This window comes from Cynocephalus volans, chromosome 1 (assembly GCF_027409185.1).
Source record: "Cynocephalus volans isolate mCynVol1 chromosome 1, mCynVol1.pri, whole genome shotgun sequence".
NCBI classification, from domain to species: Eukaryota; Metazoa; Chordata; class Mammalia; order Dermoptera; family Cynocephalidae; genus Cynocephalus; species Cynocephalus volans.
Window position 1 is genome coordinate 267,891,741 of NC_084460.1, and position 15,978 is coordinate 267,907,718.

Here is a 15,978-nt window from a genome sequence, read left to right on the forward strand (position 1 = left end):
ATTTGCCATATTTTTGTTTTTATCATTTCAGTTTGCTGGAGGCAGTATGATGTAGACACATAGGTATTGGTTATGCAACAGACCCTGGATGACTAACTTATTCTGAGTCTCAGTTTCCTCATCTGAAGATTGGGAATAATAATACCTGTCTCATAAAGTCTTTTGGTAGAGTAAAACCTTTAGCTGCTTTGATTCCTGGATAGAGTCCTATGAACTGCTCTTGATGGCTTACCCAGGGAGCACTTCTCTTTAATTGAATTGAAATTGGCTGGGGTCCTTTGGCCTGGAAAGAGTAAATTCATTTCAAGTTCTATGGTTGAATCATTTAAGTTCCAAAACTGAAGCTTTGGGAATGGGAGAGCCTAGATACAATTTTCTATCTCAACAGTAAGGCAATAGGCCCGGGGACATAGAGAGAAACTAGAAGGCTTAGTTCTGCAACTTTCAGATTATTTTATAGGACTGGAATTGGCAAACTGTGGTCTGGAAGCCAAGTATGGCCCACCACTTATTTTTGTAAATAAGATTTTGTTGGAAAATAGCCATTCTCATTTTTTATGTATTTCTACAACTTTTTTCATGCTACAGCAATATAATTGAGTAGTTGTGACAAAGACTGTCTGGTCCACAAAGCTGAAAATACTTACTGTTTGGCCCTTCATAGAAAAAGTTTGCCAGCTTTTTTATAAGATGATGATGATTGCTAAGTATACGTAGATTGTTTTCAATAAAAAGTATGGGTTAAAAGTATATATCTTTTCAAACTGATTTTGTTTTAAAACAGTGATACGTTTCACAAATCTGTAGCTTGGTTGTTGTTTCCAGTAGCATTTTTCCTTATATTAGATATTTTAGTTAAAATATGATTATACCTTAATACATTTTAAAAACTTACACAAACTGGATTTATGGAGATATAGAAATGTAAAACTGACAAAATAAAACATGAAGAATTTGTATAAATTACTATCAAAATTTGAAAATTAAACACCAAACCTCCTCACCCTAGCTAGATGAATTTATTTTTCAAGTAGCTCTATATTCTAGTCCTTACTTTCTCTGTAAAGGGATGTTTTTGATTTAAAAAACATGAATTTCGTGCAATCTCCAATAATCCTTGTTAACTAAGTTAATCTTGCAAGAGAGGAAAACATTTTAAAATAAATTTAGCATGGGTTAAGCATCCCAAGTGCGAATATCCAAAATCTGAAATGCTCCAAAATCTGAAACTTTTTGAGTGCCAACATGAAGCTCAAAGGAAATGCTCATTGCAGCATTCTATGGATTACAGATTCTCAGATTTGGGATGCTTAATCTGATGCTTAATCAGATTCTCAGATTTGGAATGTATAGTGCAAATATTCCAAACTCCAAAAAAATTCCAAAATATGAAACATTTCTGGTCCCAAACATTTTGGATAAGGGATACTCAACCTGTACTTTTAAAGCCACTGATTTTAATTCCATTAAAAAAAAAAAAAATCACTTCAGAAACATAAACTCCTAAAAGTCACCACTTAATTCAATAAAATTCTATGTTAACCACTATTCTACTTGGAGTAAAAAATGTGAATTGGGAATAAAAAGTGGCTTTATCTTTTAGAAACACATGTAAATTATTTATGGATGAATTAAGAGGGAGTGGAAGGTTGGCAAACTAATCTGTAAAACCATATGGGACTTCAACCTTTTGAGGGTGAGGATTTTATGATATGTAGAAGATGATTTTTATTGGGAAATTTCCTTTAGTATCTTTTAAAAATTAAGGGACAGTTTTGCTCTTATGACAGTGGTGTAGTCTACAGACAGTAGTTAACAAAAGGTCTTTTTTTTTGGGCTTCCAGTGGATTTATTACAGTTAGAAAAGAATTTTCACATACTTTTTTTGTGTGGTTCTTTCCCTGGAAATTCAGGGGAACTATCCGTTAAGAAGAATAAACACTGCCAATTTCCTTAGAGGAGAGAATCTTTCACATGTCAGTGGTTTCCAAAAATGGCAAAGCCCTTTAGATGCTTAGAATGTCATATTCTTTAAATGTATTTCAGGAAATAGTCTTATTAGAAAATATAGCCTACATATTTCAGAATTGTTTGATTGATTATTAAAATCAGATGTTAGTAACATGAGTAGGAGATGCCAGCATCTTCACAGCCAGCACATAAACTAATTTTGAAGTGAGAATTTAAAAACCACGCAGGTGTTCTCTGGCTGTTGTTACAGCCTCAAGCAAGAAAGCTCTCCACTGGGATTTTCTTATTTCCTCATCTCGATTGAGGACACTATAGTTTTGTAGTAGCCTAAGAGGGTTTGAGAGTAAAGGGATAGTGAGGTTGAAAAGGGAAAAAACCTGTTTTACTCTGAGGAATAGAGGCACATCGCACTTTAAAAATGAAAATTGCTACTCTGCACTGGAATCTTTGTGTGCCAGTCCAGGATATTGTTACTATTAATTTTTTTAAGATTTTGCCATTTAGAAATGAAGAGAATAGGTACTTCTGCTGTGACTTACATTACAGAGTATAGCTGCAGCTTAGAAGAGCTAAGAGGTGGATACAAGATGAGAGGACAGTGATCGCTAGGAGACAAGGAAAGTAATGGTGACAGGACAGGAAGAATCAAGGTCATGTGCAGGCCCCAAATCAAAAGGCTTTAAGGTAGGAAAGCTTTTTTTCAGGTGCTTTCTAATTTTTTACCCTTCTAAACATCAGTTTTCACCTCCTGTTGGTATATTAGGGTTTCTGGCTCGTTTTTCTCTCGTAGATACGTGTTGAATTGCTGAAGAGACCTTTTTTGCCTATCAAGGCAGGTTTTTGTCCTTTGAAAATTCAACACTGTATTTCTCTCCTCTACTCAGCTACTGCTTCAGTAGGTAGGTATTCTTCCCATCATCCCTGACTCCATGTCATACCACAGTCTTGTCCCCTCACTTTGAAACAGTGTGAAACACATTTAAGTTATAATGTAGGTTGATTTTAGAAGATTCCATGTTGGCTATACCTTCTCTTGCTGTTCTTTCTTGGCTGATTCTCAGTTTTTATATAGAATTTAATCTTTAAGCTTTAAGATATGTGGAAAAATGAAGAATGGAAATGGAAAAATTAAACGGAAATGATGGTCCACCTAGAAACCTTAATTGACTAGAATCTATTGAAGCATTTGCTTTGAGAAAGAATAAAAAACTGAGAAAACAGGAGGTATTTGTTCTTGATGTTTCCAAAGTACAGATTTGATGAGAGAGATGTTTTACCTTAGCACACTGAAGAACTTTTCTATCTTTCAGAACTGTCTAAAGGTAGGTCTCTGTTAATCTGATAAGCCATTTATATTTGCATATACATATGCTCCTCAAATTGTGATGGGGTTATATCCTGATAAACCCATCGTAAATTAAAAATACCATTAATTAGAAAATGCATTTAATATACCTAACCTACTGAACATCATAGCTTGGCCTCTAGCCTATCTTAAATGTGCTCAGAACACTTACATTAGCCTACAGTTGGGCAAAACCATCTAACAAAGTCTGTTTTATAATGAAGTGTTAAATGTCTCATGTAACTTGTTGAATACTGTACCAAAAGTGAAAAACAGAATGGTTGCATGGCTACTCGAAGTATGGTTTCTACTGGATGTGTATTGCTTTTGAACCATCTTAAAGTTGAAAAATCCTAAGTCAAACCATTTTAAGTTGGGGACCATCTGTACTGATTTATGTTAAGAAATACAAATTTTATTCTAGAAACCTATATAGATATGGGAAAAATAAACTCTTACAATTAATTTCTTTAGGAGCCATTGAAGTGAAGGATAAAAGTTTAAGTGTAATCATTTCTGTACTTTTCAGATATTTTAAAATGTAGTTTATGTAAGGATTGAAATCAGAAGCCTATTATTTTCTCTTTCTGGAACAGTAATAGTATAGTATATTTAATGAAGAAAATCTTTCCCAGGCAGCTTGATTATTTTTAATTTTTTAAATTATTTTTATCATACAACTATTGCTAGTTAAATAAATTGTAGTTGAACCTTTGCTTCACTTACTTAAAATGGTGTGTTGGCCTTAGGGAAATGGCTTGCTTCTGCCTCCTTCTCTCCCTCCCTTCTTTTCTCCCTTCCTCCTTCTTCCTCTTTCTTTTTTTCCTGTCTCATTCCTTCCCTTTTTTTCCTTTCCTTTGCTTTAAACAGATTAAACTATTAATAAATACTTGCTTCTATGCAGATTATATTTGAGAAGAAACTTACCAAATGTGTAGGTTGTGACTTCTTTCACTCCCTTGAAGGCAGTAGAAAAACGTACCAGCAAACCAGTTGTATGGAGTTAGTTACTACGCTGGTAGGTTACAATGTATGTATATTTCTCAACATGAGAGCCAGAGAATTTTTAAACTTTGTGCTAAAGAAGCTTACTAATATATTTTTATGGTTCTAAAATCCAGGGTCAACATTTTGCAAAAACTGTGACAATCTGTCTTTCTCTTACAGTCTCCACTTTCCTTGGTTTCTATAACTTAACAGTTATAAAAACAAATGCATACCTGAAAGCAGCCTGAAAATGACATCCAATGCAAGTTATTTATGTTGTTTTGTGACAAATATAAGAGGAAATTAAGTTTAGAACTAAGTACCATCACTCAGTAAAAAACTTAAAAATTATTTGTAGTACATATATTAATAACTCCTGAGATTGTTCTCAGTCTGCACCATTTCCCTGTTGCCTCATTATTTTCTGACACAGGAAGAGTCCAGGCACAGGTGGGATGACTGCATGACAGAAATGTTCTAATATGCTGTCCACTCTAGACTAGTGAGCTGTATTTTTATTTTTTTCCCTGTCACCTCACTGGTTCCTTTTCTATTTTTTATTGCTACTAATTCGAGAAGGGTTTCTTTCCTTCCTTGACCAATCAGGAACCAAAATATTGTGTTAGCTTCACTCTCCAATTGCCATATTCCTGAAGCATGCATTTATCCAATTAGAGAGTTTCTAAAGTCTTTGTTAGATTGTATATTGGGATTTTACTACTGTAAAATTCTGGAAAGGAAACAAGATGATGAGAATAGGTAAAAAAGTCATCTTCCTAAGTGTTAGTGACAGTTTTTAGGGATATAAAAGACTGATAGGGAATAGTCATTTTCAGTGACTGTCTTGGGTATTACTTCACTGAATTTAAAAATAGACAAGTGAGGACCTGGGAGTGAGGATGGGGGTGGAGAGTAGAGAATGAAAGTTATTAGGGGAAGAATGGTATGGAGTAGTAGCATTTGCTCTTTGCCATCCGCTTTTTGTCCCATCTTGTTATCACCAGCTCTGTCACAGGATGAACCAGTGCTGAGTTGCAGATAGAGCTTGTGGGAAGTGAGGGAAGTTATTGCCTTTGAGTCTTAAAGTGAAAGAAGTGAAGAATAGGAACTCTAAAAGACAGGCAGCTGACTGGGCTGGTTGGTATTCAGTTGACCTCATCTATAACACGTATACCTAACTTTTGAGGAGTACCTAAGTCATCTGTAGACTGTCTTTTAAAAAATTTCTTCCCACCTTTTATTTACTTCAGCATAAAGCTGTCTCTAGGCAATGACCTAAAGAGACATTAGGTGGATAAGAATATGACCCAATGTGGTCCCGTCAGCTTTTCCCTTTTTCCTTTTTTTTCCTATTATCATGTAGTAAAGTTAACATTTTTTGGTTGGTGTGGAGTTCTATGAATTTTAACGTGTATAGACTGTATCACCACCACTGCAGTTAAGATAATAAATTCTCTTGTGCTGTCCTTTTATAGTCACACCCTCCCCCTACCCTACCCTCTTGCAACCACTGTTTTCTATCAATCTGATCTTGTCTTTCTGGGAATCTCCAGTTCCATATAAATGGAATCATACAGTGTATAATCTTTTTAGACTGTTTTCTTTTAGCAGTAATACCTTTGTGATTCATCTAAAATTGTTCTCTGTATCAATAGTTTATTCCTTGTTGTTGGTAAGTAGTACAATACTCCATTACGTGGATTTATCACAGTTTATCTGTTGATACTGAAGTCTTGTTGAAGGACATTCCATCTTGATTTTAATTTGCGTTAATTAGTGAACATTTTTCCATATGGTTTTTGCCATCTGTATATCCTGTTTGATGAAGTGTTTGTTCAAGTCTTTTGCCCATTTTTAAATTGGGCTATTTGTTCTCTTATCATTGGGTTTTGAAAGATCATTATATTCTGAATAAAAGTCATTTGTTGGGTAAGTAAGTTACAAATATTTTCTCCCAGTCTCAACTGCCTTTTCATTATCTTAATGTCCCTCACAGAGCAAGTTTTTGTTTTTTTTTTAATTTTGGTGAAGTTTACCATATTTTTTTCTTTTATGGGGATTACTTTTGGTGTCATGTATAAGATAATCTTTAAAAAAAAAAAACCAATGTTCAGACTTAAATTGCAACAAGCCTCATTTTTTCAATGTAAAATTGGGATAGTAGCAGTACGTATCTCATAGAGCATTTATAAAGTAAATAAAATAATGTATATAAAGTGCTTAGAACAGTGCCTGGCATGTATTAAGTGCTCAGTAAGTGCTACTTATTTTATAAAACAAAAGCATCAATCTATTTGTAAAAGCTTATGTTCTGTTTTTTCTTTTTAAACATTTCATTAACATTCTTGAATTTGTCATATTGAGATTTTATGGGTTTTTTTGTTGTTTTGTTTTTTGGGATTTTTTGCCATTCTCTATTATTAATCGTTATTTTTCAATTTTTTATTAATATTTACCATTCAGATGACTTGAAATCCCCATATGGCTTTGGGATTAAAAGATAAATTTAAAATTAAGTATTCAATTTTTATTACGACTAACACTTTTGACAAAAATTACATCTGATATGCTACTTTTTTTTTAATATAGTTTTTGAATTCTAGTATATATTGGGCACTTTGCATTATTACTTTGTACTGTGTATTTGTTTTCATTTTATAACTCATAGAGCAAAATTTAATGTCATTTTTGAATCTTAACTGGTCGATGCCTAATTATTGCAAGAAAGAGGTATGGAAGGTCAAGTATTCTAAATCTAAAATAATTGTTTTTGGTACCTGTTCTCTAACCTTTAACTGGTTTGTAGCTTTGAGCTATACTTGACATTCTGTTACCTTGTAGTGGATTTTATAGCTTGTTCATGTGGATGAAGTTGCACATGGAAGTCACATTGCTCAAAGCTAGATATTTTAATGGCCATGGGGGTCATTTGACTAAACCTGCTTTCAGAAATTTCCCAGATAATCATATGATTATCTACATTGATGCTAAAAAGATCTCTGGGAAATTTTAACACCCATTCATGTTAAAAATACCAAGAACATAGGATTTAAGGAGTACTTTCCTTAATATGATCACACACACACACACACACCCACCCACCCACCCACCCACCCACCCACCCTTATTCTAGAGCCAGTTTTACTTAATGAGGAACACTAGAGATACTTCCACTAAATTCAAGATCAGTACAAGGATTCTCAGTGTCTCCACTTGTGTTCACATTGTACTATGGTTAGAATGCAGTTAGAAGAGAAGTCAGAGTCATTAGAATTGGTAATGAAGAAATAACACTCTTTTGGGTAATATGATAGTATATCTGGAAAACCTTACAGAATCAATTAAACCAATCAAAAAAGATTTTTGTAAGGTCTCAGTATATAGCATTAACGTACAAAAATCAGTGCCATTCATTGTGCAAGCATATATGAAGATGTCATGATAGAGAAAACTGTGTTTTAGAATAGCAATAACAAAGATTAAATACTTAAGAAGGAAATCAATAAGAACCACAAAACCTATGTAAGGAAAATTTAAAACACTTCTGAAAGACGCAAAGTAGACTTGAACAAATGTAAAGAAATCCCTGTTCTTGGATGGGATCAGTGAGCATAGTACTCCCTAATTTAATTTACAGACAATGCTATCACAATAAAAATATCAACATGCTTTTTTAATGGCATTAGACAAGTTGGTACTAAAGTTTATAGGGAGAAAAACATGTGAGTATAACTAGGAAAACTATGAAAAAGAAAAACTAAGAGGGCATCTAGCCTTACCATACATCAAAACATACTATAAAACCTCTATAATGAAAGTAGTGTGCTATTGGTACATGAATAGACGAATTGACCAGAGGAATATAATGATTGACTCAAGTACTATGGAAATTTACTATATGGTAAAGGCATTTCTTATCCACTGGTCAGAGATAAACTTTTTTTTTTTTTTTTTTTTGTCGTTTTTTCGTGACCGGCACTCAGCCAGTGAGTGCACGGGTCAGTCCTATATAGGATCCGAACCCGCGGCGGGAGCGTCGCTGCGCTCCCAGCGCAGCACTCTACCAAGTGCGCCACGGGCTCGGCCCCAGAGATAAACTTTTGAATAACCTCTGCTGGGACAACTGGTAGTCATTTACAAAAAGAATTAGTCCATATCATATACAAAAACAAGATCTAAATAAATGGATTAAATATAAACAATGAAACTATTTAATTATTAGAAGAAAACATTAGTGAATTCCTCTGTAATTTCAGCATAGGGAAAGGATTTCTATGACTGAAAATCCACAATCAAGAAAGAATTGATAAATTTAACTATGTAAGCATTTTTGTATGGCAGTAAACATCATAAATGAAGTAAAAAACCTAAGAAACAGAAACTATTCACAACATGTACCACAGACAAAGGGCTAATAATCCTGATATAAATAACTCAAATGTTGAGGGACAGATGACTAAAAACCTAAAAAAAAAAAAAGGTTAATAGTCACTTACCAAAACAACCAAAAGATAAGGAAATGGTCCTTAAACATACTGTGAAAAAATTTCAAATCTCATACTTTGAATAATGAGAATTAAAATACATTTTCAGTGTATAGGATAAAGAGTTCATATATAAATTCTGTGAAGAGCTCTTTTAGGAAAAAACCAGAACACTGCCACCCTTGCTACAAAATGGACAAATGACTGGTAATTGTTTAAAGAATTCACCTTCTCTTATGCTCAACAATATATAAATGAAAGGAATGAGACCATTTTTAGTCTATGAAACTTAGCAAAGGTTAAGAAAAAAAATAAATCTAGTGTTGAGAGTTTGGTATAACATACATTATCATAAAATGCAGATAGAAATGTAAGGAGTAAAAATATTTTGCTGTTCTGTTTGGCATTATGGGTCAAAGTCCCGAAAATCTTTATTATGCTTTGTGCCAGTAATCCCCGCTCCCCCGTGAGTTTATCATAAGGAAATATTTACATAAGTGTGTAAATATTTATCTTAGAGAATGTTCAAAACAGCATTTTTTTTTTTTTGGAATAGTGAAAAGTTCGAAACTATTTGTCCAATAACAGAATACTGATTACTTTTTGTTTTTAATTGACACATATTGATTATAAATGTTGAGGTACAGAGTTATATGTCAATACATGTATGCAGTGTGTGATGCTCGAATCAAGGTAATTAGCATATTTATCATTGCAAAAATTTATCATTTCTTTGTGATGATAACATTTAAGCTCCTCTCCTAGCCATTTGAGAGTGTACAATAAATTATTGTTAATTATAGATTCCTAGTACTATACACCACTAGAATTTATTTTTCCTATGTAGCTGTAATTTTTTATCCATTAGCCAACCTCTCTTTATCCACCCACCCCTTCCCAGCTTCTGGTAACCACAATTTTCTCTATTTCTAAAAGCTCAATTTTTTTTTTAAGCTCCCACATATGAGTGAGAACATGTGGTATTTATCTTTCTGTGCCTTATTCCACTTAACTTAATGTCTTCAGGCTTATCCATGTTGCTGCAAATGACAAGATTTCATTCTTTTTTGTGGCTGAGTAGTGTTCCCTTGGGTATGTACACCACATTTTCCTTATCCATTTATCTGTCGACGGACACCTAGGTTAATTTCATATCTTGGCTATTGTGAATAGTGCTGCAATAAACACAGGAGTGCAGATCTCTCTTCTATGTGACAATTTCCTTTCTTTTGGGTAAATACCCAGTAATGGGATTGCTGGATCAATGGTAGTTCTATTTCAGTTTTCTGAGGAACCTCCATACTGTTTTCCATAATGGCTGTAGTAATTTACATTCCTTCCAATGGTGTGTAACAGGTTCCCTTTTCTCTGTATCCTCACCAGCATGTGTTATTTTTTTGTCTTTTTGATAATAGCCATGGTAACTGGGGTGAGATGATATCTCATTGTGGTTTTGATTTGCATTTCCCTGATAATTAGTGATGTTGAGCATTTTTTCACATACCTATTGGTCAATTTGTATGTCTTCCTTTAGAGAAATGTCTCTTCAAGGGCCAGCCCATGATAACACCAAGGCCGTGGGTTCGGATCCTATATAGGGATGGCTGGTAGCTCACTGGCTGAGCATGGTGCTGACAACACCAAGTCAAGGGTTAAGATCCCCTTACCGGTCATCTTTAAAAAAAAAAAAAAAAGAAATGTCTCTTCAAGTCATTTGCCCATTTTTCAATCAGATTATTATTTTATTATTTGCTGTTGAGTTGTTTAAGTTCCCTGTACATTCTGGATATTAATCCTTTGTCAGATGAGTAGTTTGCAGATATTTTTTCCTGTTCTGCTGGTTGCCTCTTCACTCTACAGATTATTTCCTTTGCTGTGCAGAAGCTTAGTATGATGTAAATCCATTTGTCTATTTTTGCTCTTATTGCCTTGCTTTAGAAGTCATTGTCATAAAAGTTTCGCTCAGACCAACATCTTGGAGCATTTTCCCTATGTCTTTTTCTGGTTTTATAGGTTCAGGTCTTAACATTTAAATCTTTAATCCATTTTGAGTTGATTTTGGTATATGGTGAGACATAGGGGTGTAGTTTCTTTCTTCTCCACATAGATTTCCCAGCACCATTTATTGAAGAGGCTGTCCTTTCGCCAATGTATGTTCTTGGCACCTTTGTCAAAAATCAGTTGTCTGTAGACACATGGACTTATTTCTGGTTTCTCTATTCCATTGGTCCATGTGTCTGTTTTTATGTCAGTACCATACTGTAGCTTTGTAGTATATTTTGAAGTCAAGTAATGTAATGCCTCTAACTTTGTTCTTTTTACTCAGGATTGCTTTGGCTATTTGGGATCTTTTATGGTTTTATATAAATTTTAGGATTGTTTTTTCTATTTCTTTGATCAGTGTCACTGGTATTTTGATAGGAATTGCATTGAATCTTTTGGTAGTATGGACATTTTGACGTAATTTGACTTCTTCTTTTCCAATTTATATACCCTTTATTTCTTCCGCTTGCCTAATTGCTCTGACTACAAATTCTAGTACTTTGTTAAATAAGAGTAGTAAAAGTGAGCATCCTCGTCTTGTTCCTGTTCTTAGAGGAAGAGCTTTCAACTTTTCTGTGTGTTTGTCATATATGGATTTATTGTGTTGAGGTACTTTCCTTATATACCAAATTTGTTTAGAGTTTTTATCATTAAGGGATGTCGAATTTTATCAGTGGTTTTTCTGCATCTATTGAGATGACCATATGGTTTTTGTCCTTAATTTTGTTGATGTGGTGTCTTACATTTATTGATTTGCGTGTGTTGAACCATCCTTGTATCCTGGGATAAATCCCACTTGATAATGATGTATAATCTTTTTTTGATGTGTTAGTAAATTCAGTTTGCTAGTATTTTGTTGAGGGATTTTGCAGCTTAAGTGGGTGACCCTGGGCAGGGTTTATGTGGCTATAGCCAGGACCTTGGACTTTGACAAAGATGGGTGACTGAAGTGGGCAATTTTGGATGGGGTCACTGGGGCTTCGAATAGGACTCTGTACCCCAGAAGAGGTGCCAGGATGCTCTGCAGCTCCTCAGCTGGAGTTGGTGGACCTGGGTAGGGTTGCTGGGGCTGCAGTTAGGATCTCGGACTCTTGAGAGTGATGCTGGGACTCTCTGTAGCTCCTTAGCTACTGTGGGCAATTTTGGATGAGATGAGGTCTCTGAGGCTGTGGACAGGACCCTCCACACCCAAGAGAGGTGCTGGGCCACTCTGCAGCTCCTCAGCAAGAATGAGTGACCCTGGATGGGCTCATTGGTGCCATGGCCGGGATCCTATGCCCCTGAGGAAGGCACTGGGATGCTCTGAAGTTCCTCAGCTTAAATGGGCACCTCTGGGTGAGATTGCTGAGATTGCAGTCAGAACCCTGGACTTCGAAAGAGATGCAGAGGCACTCAGAAGCTCCTCAGTGGAATTGGGCAACTCTGGGTGGGGTCATAGGCTTCAAGTAGAACTCTGTACTCTGTGAGAATCTCTAGGGCATTCTGCAGCTTCTTAGCTGGGTGTGGTTGCTGGGGCCACAGCCAGGATCTTGGACTCCTCAGAAAGAGACACTGGGGTGCTCTGCAGCTCCTCAGCTGGAGTGGGCCATTCTGGGAAGTCACTGGGGTTGTGGGCAGGACCCTGTGCCTCTAAAGAAAGACACTGGGGTGCTCTGCAGCTTCTCAGCTGGAGTGGGCCATTCTGAACAAGGTCATTGGGGTTGTGGGCAGGACCCTGTGCCTCCAAAGAGAGATGCTGGGGTGCTCTACAGCTCCTGAGCTGGGGTGGGTGGGTCTGGTCAGGTTTGCTGGAGTTATAGACAGGATTATTGTGCCCCTGGGAGTGGTGCATAGATGCTGCACTGAAAAGAACAGGGCCACCAGTGGTTGCAGAAGTCTCCAATTGGTTGGCTCTCAAGCTCTGGAAAAAGTGAACATTTTGTTTTTGTGAAGTATCTGGTATAGATGAAGCTTTGTTCCAAAACGTAGAACAGAAAATGTTGAGAAATTAGAGGTGTGTGTGGGTTCTTCCCCCTCCCCTCCCCCACCGCACATAGTATTTATGCTTTTATTTGAGGAAGGGGAAAACCAAAAGAAATAAGAGAGCTAAGCCTTTGAAGACATATAGGCCAAGTTTTAGTCCCATAGTTTTCTATTTGTAAATTTGCAAAATAACTCTACCATTCACCTTCTAAAAATCCAATTATTTTTACTTTATAGATTACTCTGTGTTACTTAAAATTTATAGTTTAGCTGACTCCAGGTTATATCAGAAATTTAAATTTTTATAAATATGGAGTGTTGGTGAGTTTAAGTTTAATTTTCTGACCAGGACTTGATCTATGACACTGATTTGTACTTTAGTCGCCATCCAAGTGGGATGAAGAGTTGTCACGACTTAGGAAAACTGAAGTTGTCTTACCAGAAGAAGTGTTGAGGTAGAATGAACTGGACTAAGAGGATAGATCTATGCATGTGGCTAAGATTTTCCTCAAAAAATAGTTTTGGAAATGGCGTGCCTATGCTGCAAAGATGTACAAAGATATGGGAATTAAAAATCTTTTAATTATAGAATTTTCTCTATAAGACAGTTATAGTACATCTAAACTTAAGATTTTTAATGTTCTTTCATTTGATAGTGGATGCCAAGACTGGAATAAGGAACAGAAAGGAGAAATGGGAGTAAAAAGGGAACAGATAATATGAGAAGCTTGTGGGGTTGGGAAGAAGTTGGGGGCACAGACAAATTGAAAAAGGGAAAAATTAGTTAGGAGATACCATGTGTAGAAGAAAAAATGAGACAAAAAATGTGAAAAGACAAAGAATGTATTTTAGGAATCAAATACATAATAGGGAAAACATAAAATAAAAATTGTAGCTATTGTTTATTGAGCATCCATCATTATGAGCCAGTCACTTTGCCAGGTGTCCCCCCATTTATTCCCAAAACTGTGAAGTAGGTTGCTGTGTCCCTTGTTACAGATGAGGGCCAAGCACTAACTGAGCAGCAAAGAAGTACTCCCTTGGCACTTCAGAGTGGAGCTTCCCCTTGGCTTTTTCCTCACAAATTTCGTGAGTTTTCCAAGGATTCTTGTTGTATTATGCTTTTTTTTTTTAAATTATAAAGGTAAACAGTAGTAAAAGAGAAATAAGATTTAACACTAAGTTCTATATCAGAAGACAAGGTTATCCATTGAATGAAACCAGTGATAACTGACCAGAGGCCCGTGGTGCCTTTGTCTTGCCCACTTCCCCTGGAAAGAATTTTTTCAAAGAAACTTCCCTAAATGAAGGAAAGGTTAATCATATTTCTTTGCCAGACAATAGGGCGATATGCAAGGTGATCTTCTGGCACACTATTGCTACTAACTTTGGCAGATAACTCTATAATGGTTGTTTAATATTTTATTTTATCTTGTTAGGAAATCAAGTAGTTATGCCCCTGGGAGCACAACTCTAACCGGTTATTTCTTTTCAAAAATAGTACTGTGACCATAAAAACATTTTTAATTTTAAAAAAATTAGAGATAGGCTTTGAAAAAAGAAAAATGTGTTATTTTCTTTCCTGAACAAAGCATATTAAGATCATTACAACAAAGGTATAAGTAATTAAATTTCAAAGGGAAGTTATTTTCATTTCTACAGTGTCGTTGTTGTACATGGACTTTGGAAGTGGTTTTGTTGTTCCAACAAAAATATTTTTCTTTTCTTCTTTTTTTTTCTGATTTTTTAAATTTTTAAAAATTTTTCGTGACTGGTGCTCAGCCAGTGAGGGCACCGGCCATTCCTATATAGGATCCGAACCTGCGGCTGGAGCGTCGCCGCGCTCCCAGCGCGGCACTCTCCCGAGTGCACCACGGGCTCGGCCCATTTTTCTTTTCTTTTTTGATAAGCCACTTTTTTGTTTCTTTTCTGTAATATGGATAATTTGCCAATATAAAGTTATGTTCTGAAATCTGAAGTCTGTTATAATCATAAAAGAATTTCTGAGACTGACACTCTTTTAGAATTTTCTTTATCCCTATTCCCTTTCTAGTCCATCACAGATGTGAATAAATTTCTAAAATTCTACTTTGGGATTTTTGTCTTTAAATTATATATCATATATACTAAGGAGAAGGTTTGGTTACTCACCCATTTTGTGAGGCCTATAAACTTTACTTTGACTTTCTAAAAAATTTATTTTTTGAATGTCAATTGACATTGTAATTATACATATTTATGGGGTATGGTCTGATGTTTTGATACATATATGTTGTATATTAATAAGCGTAGGATAGTTAATGTATCAATCATCTCATGCACTTGTCATTTCTTTGTGGCAGAAACATTCAAAAGCCTCTCCGCTAGCTATGATGTACGTAATATGCAAAACTTAACTGTTAACTGTAGTCACCCTACTGTGCAATAGAACATCAGAACTTACTCCTCCTATCTAGTTGAATTTTGTGTCCATTGGGCAATCTCTCCCTGTGTTCCTTCTCCCCCTCCCTTCCCCATTCTCTGTAACCACTGTTCTACTCCCTGCCTCTATAATACCAACTTTTTTTTCTTTCTAGATTCCAAAAATGGGTGAGGTCATATGGTATTTCTCTTTCTGTGCCTGGCTGACTTTACTTAACATAATGTCCTCCAAATCCATCCATGTTGCCACAAATAACAGGATTTCATTCTTTTTTATGGCTGAATACTATTCTATTATGTATATATACCACATTTTAAAAATCCATTCACTCTGCTCTCACTGCTTCCACCATCTTGCAATGTGAGACCTCTGGGTCACTGTCACCACCACCAGATGGACTTTGGACTTCACAGCTTCAGAAACTGTTCTCTCCAAAAGGATTGCATTGGTTTGTCCATGTGTGAGAATGAATTGTTTTGCCACACTCATGTCAGCTCTGCACATGAAGGAGAGGATCCAGAACCCATCAAAGCAAGTGATTTGAATGCTGCCATTTTGAGCACTGCTGTGAAACGTGCCTCAGAATTGCCCCACAGGAGTGTGTATCCCAAGATCTGGGTTCCTTGGTCAACTCTGTAGCAGCAACACGTCCATAGTTCAGCCCAGCTTGTGCTGAACTAAGCCAAGTCCACCTGCTTTTCCTGCTTTTTTCTACATGTAAGGTCCATACATCTGTCCTGAGTCCTGCAAGAAACCAGGTGCCT

General features: G+C 35.8%; 1 protein-coding gene across 1 annotated transcript in view; it reads left to right on the forward strand.

Moving 5' to 3' along the window:
- The window catches only part of FAM117B (family with sequence similarity 117 member B), a 112,410-nt gene that overhangs the window by 77,147 nt on the left and 19,285 nt on the right, over positions 1-15,978 (forward strand). The gene's annotated exons all lie outside the window — the stretch shown is intronic.